Source organism: Lethenteron reissneri, chromosome 35 (genome assembly GCF_015708825.2).
Source record: "Lethenteron reissneri isolate LAM-NWPU_2019-01 chromosome 35, ASM1570882v1, whole genome shotgun sequence".
In the NCBI taxonomy this organism is placed as follows: domain Eukaryota; kingdom Metazoa; phylum Chordata; class Hyperoartia; order Petromyzontiformes; family Petromyzontidae; genus Lethenteron; species Lethenteron reissneri.
Genome location: NC_083813.1, coordinates 10,943,144 through 10,954,277, shown reverse-complemented (window position 1 = coordinate 10,954,277; position 11,134 = coordinate 10,943,144). Strand labels below are relative to the sequence as shown.

Genomic DNA, 11,134 nt, shown 5'->3' with positions numbered 1-11,134 from the left:
CTTTAAAGCTATCAATTCCGGTTCAGTGATTCTGCACTTGCTCTATTACTATAGTACTATACTGCCTTCAACTTTTATGAACGACTGGGAGTTTAAGGTTAACGATGTGTCGTATTATCCGGCTGTATAGCAAATAAAAAATACAATTACTATACTATGCAAGTAAACAAAAATTGTGCTTTAATATTTACGTGTTTTTTTTTTTTAGGGCCCCTTTATAACATATGCTACAAGCCCCGCACTAGCTTAATCCAGCACTGGCTAACATCAGTGGTGAATATCTGACCTCTGCTTAGGTCGACTCAGCCTTAATTGAGTACGGGGTGCAGCGGCGTGCAAACATGAGCACAGGCGAAGACAAAGACGGCTGGGCGTGGTTCTGGTCACGCCACCGACTTTGCGTCATAACTCGCTCACAGGATTTAGCCCCAACGGTCTGTGGAGGCTATATGGGCAATCTTTGTCTATAGTTTCTGACTGGTGGCGCTGTGAATCGGGGATGTGCAAAACTTGTTCACTTTGCTGTTTGCAGATGATTCCCTGTGCAGCGTGCGTGTGCAGACACACGTGTGGCTACGGGTCATCTTTTGTCATCATCGTCGCCGTCATTGTCAACGTCAATGAGGGCGGTGCTGGCGATGTGGCCAGATGTCTCTGAAGCGGCTCGAGTCTGGGTTTCCATCCAGGTTTCAGCATCTGATGTTCGCAGGTTGTGCTCAGGGGTCCGGGATGCTGATCCAACACCGCTTAATAATCCTCACGCCTCAATGGCTGCCCTATAGATAGACTCACCTCCACCACAGGAATGTGCGAATCTCCATCACTGGCTCAGGGCCATGAAAAGCCAAAAAATAAGAAGCGTTGCATCGACACTCCTGTGAGTAACACATCACTTGCGTGGAGTCTCGGTCGCTCTCTCTCTCTCTGAGCATCGCCGCCATGCGCGGAAAGCTTTGCGTTTGCCGTGACCTTTCCACCTCGGCTGCGGGGTTATGCAACGGCGTCGTCACTGCCACTCGCCATACGATGAACTAACTCCATAATGAAGGTTTGCGTTGGGTTAGATCGCGAGAATTATAAACGTTAAATTTCGATTTAAAGCTTTCGTGACTGCTGGGATTCATCTTCTTGGTTCTGTCGGTAAAGTCACATAGAAGGGAAATAATAAAATAAAGAAAATAATAATTACGTAAATAATAATTATTTTTATTTGTATTATTTTATTATTTCTCTTCTACGTGACTTTACCGAAAGAACCAAGAAGAATTATAAACGTGTCGGTAAACCCGCTGCCGCCGCCGCCCGACAGGCAATTTATAAGGTTCGTCACGCGAACAAAACGTGGCAATTAGTTACTGCTTCGTGGCAATTAGTTACTGCTTCGTGGCAATTAGTTACTGCTTCAGGTGTATTGGAGAGTAAACCCACAACATTTACAATGTGAGTACCGTGACATGTCCCTGGCGATTACAGCAACCAGCTTCATCAGGCGACTTGCCAGAATTGTGGATAAGTCTTCCTGTTTCCGGTCTGAGATTAACGGTGACGTCATCACTGTGAGCCTATCAGGTGCCAATAACAGAGGGAGGGGGGTGTTTTTGTAGTCATATAAACTAACTATAACTTAACTTTGTATTATATTTTACCAGATTAGGCCCACTGAGCTATGCAGTTCTTTTCAGAAGCGATCTCGCCACTCATGATAGCTCAGCTAAGTGGCTTGTTGTCCTAGATTTGAAGCTTTCGTGACTGCAAGAATTCATATTCTTGGGTTTTTTAGGTAAAGTCACATAGGTAAAAAAATAAAAATTAAGAATTAATAAAATAAAAATAAAATAAAATAAAAATCACGACGTTTCGGAGGCAACGAATGTGCTGTAACGGTTTCACCTGAAGACTGAGGCTTATGTTGCCTCCGAAACGTCGTGATTTGTGTTTTATTTTTATTTTATTAATATTATTTTTTACCTACGTGACTTTACCGAAAAAACCCAAGAAAATGGCTTGTTGTCTTTCCACCGCACCTCTGATTGGCACGGTTGGCTACTTCCAGTGCGAAAGAGGTTCAACGCATACACATCACGCGGATATTTCTAGCGGCCAAACACTCTGAACGCATGTCCATGCTGAATGTGGAGGGAACATCCGGAGAAAAATCGACGCGAACACGGGCGGAGCGAGAACATGCAGGCGGCCTCGGGATCGATCGACACGACCTCCCGTATACCAGGCGAGGGAGTTAACATCTCGCCACCTTAGCTCGGCTGCGAGACGCCGTTCCCCGCAGCACAATCCAAGGGCTCCCGCACGACGCTGGTGTCCCGAGGAAGGTCGTTTCGAACGTTGCGCACGCCGCCCCAATGACACGGATGCTGGGGGACGGTGCTGCGTGGACAGGATTAGTCCCCCGTGCGACGCGCGCACACTTTGCTTGCGCTCACAAAACGAAAAAAAACTTCCGCTTGTGTAGCATTGTGCGTATACGGGCTGTGTACGTTACTGGGACGTACGTATGTATGCTCGTCTGTATGTTGAACTTCTTTCGCACCGTACGTAGCCAAACGTTGCTAATCGGAGGGCCGGGTGAAGGACAACAAACTAAACGCAAAAAAGCAGTTCTGAAGAAATGAGCTTTCAATCGAAATTATTATTTAGAAGTGCATTGCTCCCATTGGCTTCCTAATATTGTGAGGCAGAGCGTTCCAGACGGCCCGCTGAAGCACGTTACTTTGTCGTGATGATGAGACGACGCCGATTTATGTTTTATTTTTAAATGACGGTTCTTGAGGACCGGCCAAAAAGACCGACCCCCCCGCCTCCCCCCACCCCCCCAAAAAAAACAACCAAACCAGCAGCAACAAACAGCCGCTGTTACGTTTGCGGTAGCTGATAATGAATGCGTTTCTTGAAATTGATCAAGGTTATTGCTGTGAGACCTTGAGAAAAGAGACAGTGGGAGGAGGGAATTCGAAAAGTCGAGCGGCGCGAAGAGAGCAGCGGATAAAGAAATGCGGTGACTTGCAGTGTGGTGAGTGCGTGGGTTTGTTGTTGTGAACTTGAGTGTGGTGAGCGAGTCAGTGGGTGTGTGAGTGAGTGTGGGACGTGAGTGGGTGTGCGAGCGAGCGAGTGGGCGCGTGAGTGAGTGGTGAGTTGGTGAGTGAGTGGGAACGTGTGTGAGTGGGTACATGAGCGAGTGGGTATGTGAGTGGGTGGGTGAATTGGTGAGTGAGTGGGAGCGTGAGTGAGTGGGGGATGTGAATAAGTGGGTCTTTGAGTGAGTGAGTGCGTGAGTGGGCATGTGAATGGGTGTGTGAGTGAGTGGGTACGTGAGCAAGTGGGTGCGTGAATGAGTTAGTGAGTGTGTGAGTGAGTGTGTGAGTATTTGAGTGTGTGTGTGTGTATGAGGGGGTGAGTTTGTGCGTTGTTGTGACCTGCAGGGTGGTGTAGATGAGACGAAACACTGAAGTCTGATAGACTGAATCCTCAACATTGTTGGATTAATGAACGGTGGTATTACTTTTTTTTCACGGCCGTAATCCCCAATGTCAGTGTTCATGACACTAAGGTGGGTAATTATACACGTTGAGTCAGAATTACATTTTTTTTAAATCTCGCTCTTGAGAATGTTTCGTGCTCGGATCACCGTGTCGTGCGTGCGTGTGTGCGCGTGCACGTAGAGGTACAGCTGCAGCCCTGCAATGACTTGCTCAATCCACTGCTGGTGGAAGAGCCTCCACGCGAGAGGGATCTCTGATTGTGGCCTTCGTCTGGAGGGGATTTCATCGTCCTCGTCCTTCAGGAGGTGCGAGTGCTCACACCTCGCCCCACCGCACGTCAAACTGCCGATGGACTGACTGTGGCCTTCTTGTGCTTGATGTCGTACGGCTGCGAATGTAGACGCAGAGCGATGACCGCAATCTCACATTCAGGTGTTCAAGCCCAGATAACCACGACGGGAGTAAAGCGGAGTCGTGTCAATCTTGATTTGATTTGGAGTTGTATCATCGCCGTGATGTCTCCATCGTGTTCGTGGATCGTATGGTCTGTTTTGGATGACCGGAGAGTTGTTCCATTTGCACATCATCAGGATATCCGCATCTCGTGACATGGTTTGTGCAGTGGATGCGGTTTAGGGTGGGACCGTGAGCTTCGTGGATGATGAAACCCCTGGGGGGTCTTTCACAAGGTGGGGTTTGTTAATTGTTTATTAACTCCATTCAGCTTATAAATAAGTAATATTAAAAAAAAATTAAACACACTTTTATGAAATGTTCTAGTAATAGAAAAACTCCACGACTCCAGGAAGTGGCCCCGAAGCTTGTCATAACGTAAGGGGCCGTGGCCAATTACAGCCAACGTCAGTTGAGCGTGGACAATTAGACCCAAGCCTAAACATAACATATAAAAAAGAATATAAAAATAAATATATTTGATATTTTTTTATGATAGAATATAGTATTGTCATCAGTATGACGTAAGTATACCAAGTTGGCAGTCGATACCACATTGGGAAGTGGATAAAAATTGAGCTACAAGATTTGAGGATACAACAACAACAGACAGAGTGAGTTAAATAAAAGCGTGTAAAAAAGAGAGACCAAGAACGGCCACTGCATTGCGCTCGTTCGAATGCGCTTCTGCGGCTGTCTGGAACGCTCCACACGATATTAGGAATCCGCTGGAGCTGAGCACTTTTAAATCATCTATCGAAATCGCTTTTTGTGTTTAGTTTATTGTCCTTCCACTACCTCCCTCCGCTCGCTCCGATTAGCACGGTTGGCTACGTAGGTACGGCGCGAAAGAAGTTCAAAGTGACATGCGTACACCCAGCTCTCTAAGAGATGGAGTGGAACCGGCGACCTCTACACGGTAAGTCCTGGCGATCCGGCCGTTACAGGCACCCGTGGCAGCAGCGTCGCTGGTGTGTGTGTGCGTGTGTGTGTGCGTGTGTGTGTGTGCGCGTGTGTGTGTTTGCGCGTGTGTGTGTGCGCGTGTGTGTGTGCGCGTGTGTGTGCGCGTGTGTGTGCGTGTGTGTGCGCGCGTGTGTGTGTGTGCGCGTGTGTGTGCGCGCGGCACATATATTATTAATGCATCTGCGGTCGCTTGCAGAAGTTGCGCAATAGACTTTTTAGTGATGAAACACGGACTCGTGCAGCGCTGTTCCTTTAAACATGTCACAATTCTGTTTTTTAAAATATTATTCTTGGTCTCCTCTAGAGTGTTTTTTTTTTTACAAATGTCTTCCAATTGTGCAACGGGGTAGAAACACACGAATAGAGACAAATCCGGGCAACCGATCCCATGCAATAATTTGACTTTTGAGCTTAAAAGCTGCCAGTCTTTATGTGGGTTTCCATCTCAAGCCTATGGATCATGTGAGTGGCCCATGGCCATTACTCAGTTGTCTTCTTGATAGGACAGCGTGCCACGGTGGCGAGATGTTACATACCTCACCTGGTGTACAGGATGTCGTGGGTTCGATCCCGACCCTGACACTTGCATATTTGGAGTTGGTGCGTCTCTCTCCCCGTGGTCGCGTGGATTTTCTGTCCACCGTTTAGAAACGTGCGTTTAGAGTATTTGGCTGCGATACATTTCCACGTGATAGCCCAACGAATTGGCGTATCATTTGTGGCGCTTCTGGAAAAAGAGCTGCTTAGCTCAGTGGGCCGTTGCCTGATAAACGTAAAAACAAAATAGGCCAGTGAATCACAGTTTGGTTTCGGCTCCGCTTGGCAAGTAGCCAGTGGAAAAAAACAAACCACCCAGACCTTGTGGACCTCCACTCTGGCTCGGTTCGGCTCATTTAAGCCAGTGGAAACAGGGTAATAGAGTGACGTTAGCACGGTTGGCTACGGACAGTGCGAAAGAAGCTCAAAGTACATACATACATACGAAGCCAGACTAAACCCAAAAAAAAACAACAACAAATAGCTGTTATCTTCTCGCCGCACGTCTTTACCTTGGGCTGTGTGTCCAACATAAATATTTGAAGCGTCGTTAATTATTTAAAAACAAAATTAAGACTTAAAAAGATCACCGCCAGCTCTGGTGACATCATCTCTGCGCTGCTCAAGCGAACTCTGCTGCAGCTGTGATTTTTTTTTTCGTGACTTTAGAGATCGAATGGAAACTTAATCAAATATTCATGGGCCTGCTTGGGCGCGCAAGCACGCATCAACAAAAAAAGTCTCGGCGCGGTCAACATCGTCACTGTTTTGTAACACACAGAAAGACAAACACGGAAGGGGTTTTATGTTTCAGGAAGTGGCCCTCCTTCGTTCAGAAGAGTCCAAGCGCGTTCACTGAACGAGAGTTGTTGCAAGAAACGGCTGCTCAAGTTTTTTATCCGTGCCGGCATCAGCTCATGGTCTATCCGCTGGTGGACGAACTCCTCCATCTCCGCTGTCGACGTGCTTTCGGTGGGCCCGTTCCCTCCTCGCACCTCCGATTGGCACGGTCGGCCACGTACGGTGCGACAGAAGTTCAACATACGGACAACGCCGCTGCCAGTCTCCCACACGAGCCGCCACCTCCTCTAGCGACGTATTTTGGCCCAAGCCCCAATTACTTTTCTTGACAGTCGACGCGATGGCTGTAGCTTGGGTCTGCCCCTCCAATCCACGGATCGCAGAGGAGCGTACTGCGCTGTGAACCTGAGAAGCTGAGTTTGATTCCCGGCCAATTCTTGTGATCAGAAAAACCGAGTAAGTTGCTTCACGTGGAGGATGACACTCAATCCGATAAAAAGCTACCACTTAGTAGCGGGTGCATATATATCATTAATGTGTGCTTGAGTGAGACCTGCAACCCAGTGGTTAGCACATTGCGTGACAAACCCAGCAACCTGGATTCGATTCCCAACCGTGGACAGACAATAGCGCATGGACCTGTCCTGGATCTCCTGTAAGTTCAACACATTCTTAAATTGGTATCTGTGCATATTGCTGTCATCGGCGGGGGGGGGGGGGGGGGGGCGCTGCTGGAGTCAGGGGTCGGGCCGCCCTGGTTAATACTGCTGTATACGCCGTTGTGAAATTACTCCACTATTTAGTAGGGTTTTTTTTTTAGGGGGGGGGGGCGGGGTTAGACTGCGTAAATAAAAATGTGATTGTTCAAAACCGCAACCACCATCGCCCGCCCGACGCAGCCAATTACTAAATGTTTGTCACGTAAACGAAACGTGGCCAATTAGTTACTCGCTCATCACACACCGCCGGTGTGTTGGAGAGTAAACCCACAACAGGTACAATTGGGTTTACTCCCGAAAAAGAGTCTTTGGGCTCAGTGTGGCTTTCCAGGGTAATACGCTAATGAATAAACTCATTATTACGATGGCACCTTGAGTTCGAGACCTTTGCGTGTGTGTGTGTGTCTCACACACCGGTGGCACTCTCTGGTTTAGCGCTTTGCTCACGACTCCACTTGCAAAACTTCAAGGAGCCCTCACTTTCTCTCTCTCCGTGTCCCAACGCGGCTTCGTCCATCCATCGCACATGTTTCTTCGGCAGAATGAGATTATTATTATTATTTGAAACATGGCTCACTCTCTCTCTCTCTCTCTTTTAAAACTCCTCACGAGATTCGCAACGGATTTTCCAGCAGCGTCGGTTAGAGGCACAATGGATTCCATTGTTTCAAAATCTCGGGCCCTCTCTCCTCTAAAAGAAATTATTTATTCCCGTTATTTATTTATTTACCTACTCGCCCGATGGAGCCGCGCCAACGTGCCGTTGGAGCCAGCTGGCTTAAATGACTCTGCTCCTGTGCCACTGCTGCCTGGCCGTGCCAAGATCTCCGGGACTCTTTGCATCCACAGGAATTCCTGTGTTCCGCCTGCCGGCCGAGGTTGCCACCTCCCCCTGGGTCCACTCGGCCTTTCAAGCGGCTACTCAGGTGCCAACGTGTAAGCGTGGGCACTGGCGGAAAAGCTGCCCAACGTGGTGATGCCCAACAAGACCCTTTCACGTGCAACGCTGGTGTTCAATAGATGCTCGTCAAACGGTGCTTGCCCCTCCCCCCATGTACGCAGGGCATTCGCTTTTTTTAGGTACAATCACATGGCACGCATGCCCAGCCAACTCATACCCAAGCAGCTTCTGTTTGGCCGCATTGGTGAGGATAAACGGGCAGAGCGCGCGGGCTTGCGTGGAGATGGGTTTATGTGGCACAGGATGGCTTGGGGCTGTTCCTCCTAATAGCGTTGCCACGGCTGAGATGCAAAACGTCGTAATGTATCACGCTACCGGAAGAGGGGAGAACTGCCTAGTTAATGTCTTGCCTTGATCGAGATCACGACGTTGTCATGTTCGCTAAAGCCATTGATGCCACCGCCGCTTCTCATTGCCAACGCTTTCTGACCTCCGCCAGGTCCCACAGCCGGTCGACACGTGGCGACCTCCAAGTTGAGCCCCAACAGTCTCCCACCATCTGGTGTCAGGTAGACTCACACAGAGACCCACAGACTCACACAGAGACCCCCCCACAGACTCACACAGAGACCCACAGACTCACACACAGACCCACAGACCCACATAAAGACTCACAGACTCACACAGCGACCCACAGATTCACACAGAGACCCACAGACTCACACAGAGACCCACAGACTCACACAGAGACCCACAGACTCACACAAAGACCCACAGACTCACACATAGACCCACAGACTCACACAGAGACCCACAGACCCACACAGAGACCCACAGACTCACACACAGACCCACAGACTTACACAGAGACCCACAGACTCACACATAGACCGACAGACTCACACAGAGACCCACAGACTCACACACAGACCCACAGACTCACACAGAGACCCACAGACTCACACAGAGTCCCGCAGACTCACACGGAGACCAACAGACTCACACAGAGTCCCGCAGACTCACACACAAACCCACAGACTCACACACAGACCCACAGACTCACACACATACCCACAGACTCACACAGAGACCCACAGACTCACACACAGACCCACAGACTCACACACATACCCACAGACTCACACGGAGACCCACAGACTCACACACAGACCCACAGTCTCACACAGAGACCCACAGACTCACACACAGATCCACAGACTCACACAGAGACCCACAGACTCACACAGAGACCCATATACTCACACAGAGACCCATAGACTCACACAGAGACCCACAGTCTCACACAGAGACCCACAGACTCACACACAGATCCACAGACTCACACAGAGACCCACAGACTCACACAGAGACACACAGACTCACACACAGACCCACAGACTCACACACAGACCCACAGACTCACACACAGACCCACAGACTCACACAGAGACTCACAGACGCACACAGAGACCCACAGACTCACACAGAGACCCACAGACTCACACAAAGACCCACAGTCTCACACAGAGACCCATAGACGCACACAGACCCACAGACTCACACAGAGACCCACAGACTCACACAGAGACCCACAGACTCACACAGAGACACACAGACTCACACACAGACCCACAGACTCACACACAGACCCACAGACTCACACACAGACCCACAGACTCACACAGAGACTCACAGACTCACACAGAGACCCACAGACTCACACAGAGACCCACAGACTCACACAAAGACCCACAGTCTCACACAGAGACCCATAGACTCACACAGACCCACAGACTCACACAGAGACCCACAGACTCACACAGAGACCCACAGACTCACACAGAGACCCACAGACTCACACAGAGACCCACAGACTCACACACAGATCCACAGATTCACACAGAGACCCACAGACTCACACAGAGACCCACAGACTCACACAGAGACCCACAGACTCACACACAGATCCACAGATTCACACAGAGACCCACAGACTCACACAGAGACCCACAGACTCACACAAAGACCCACAGTCTCACACAGAGACCCATAGACTCACACAGACCCACAGACTCACACAGAGACCCACAGACTCACACAGAGACCCACAGACTCACACGGAGACCCACAGACCTATCCTCTGCCCCATCCACCCGTGACCCATTCACCTGTTTCCTCAGACGCGTACCCCATCCAACAACTTGACTGAATTGTTTCGCTTCTCGAGTGGTCTATTTTTGCGCAGCGAACAAAAAAACTGGACTTTTCACGTCCTCAGGAGACTTTTTTCCCGAAAAAGGAACGCGTGGATAATGCACACGTGCGACTCGGAGACTTTATTGAAACCGTTAAGATAAGGAAGTGGGCTTGGGAAGGCCACAAGTGATGATTACCGATGGTCAAGAATGATAACGGAGTGGGCAGCCGAGGAATAGAACGTGTCCGAAAATACGTCCAGGAGACGGAGCAGCGAAATGTTTTCGTGGCAGGTGGTGCATTGCAGGATCGAGAAAGGTTGTGGTGGCGGCAGCTTTGTAAGGTCTTCATCCAGCAGGGGATCAACCGTAGCTGCTAATGATGATGGCGATTGTCAATGAATTAATGATTTAACCGGTCAAAAGAGAGGGATGATGCTGGTGGGGCTTGGGCTTGCTTGGATGCCACCCCACGGGACATGGTAGCAACTGTCCACGACACCGATCAACAACAACAACAGCAGCAGCAGCGATGGCTAAAATTCGCCAATATCCGGCGGTGATATCACCACAGCGCTCTTGCCAGGCCAGGCGTACCCCTCGGGGGGCGTGCGAAGTGTCGACGGCTTGCGGCCAAAGCGGTCACGGCACAGACCCTCCCGCCCACCCCAGGTGTTGTGGGTTCGCTGACCGAGACGACTTGGCGTCCGCGCACCGCCTGTACCGCCCCGCTGTGTCGACACGGACAAAGTGTCCCCCCCCCCCCGTACACACGGGCGGGGCGAGTGCTGTTAGTGACCACCCATTAAGGTCGGCCCGCGCAGCGGTGCCCGGTGCGAACGCGGTGGCTAGGAGATGTTAACTCCCTCGCCTGGTATGCAGGAGGTTGTGGGTTCGATCCCAACCCTGACGCCTGCTGTGTATTTGGAGTTTGCGGTTTTTCTTCACCGTGGTCGAGTGGATATTTCTTTCCTCCGGTTTTTTCCCCTTCACATTTAGAATCGACATCACGCGTATTTGGCTGCAATGGTTCACGAAAAATACGACTTGAGAAGCCAATTTTGTTGA

General features: G+C 49.9%; 1 long non-coding RNA gene across 1 annotated transcript; it reads left to right on the top strand.

Annotated features, from left to right (window-relative positions):
- Window positions 1–646: 646 nt before the first annotated feature.
- Window positions 647–7,925, top strand: LOC133350808 (uncharacterized). The gene is made up of 3 exons (XR_009756106.1): window positions 647–877; window positions 6,265–6,707; window positions 7,820–7,925. It is a non-coding gene; the product is annotated as an uncharacterized LOC133350808 (long non-coding RNA).
- Window positions 7,926–11,134: the final 3,209 nt, after the last annotated feature.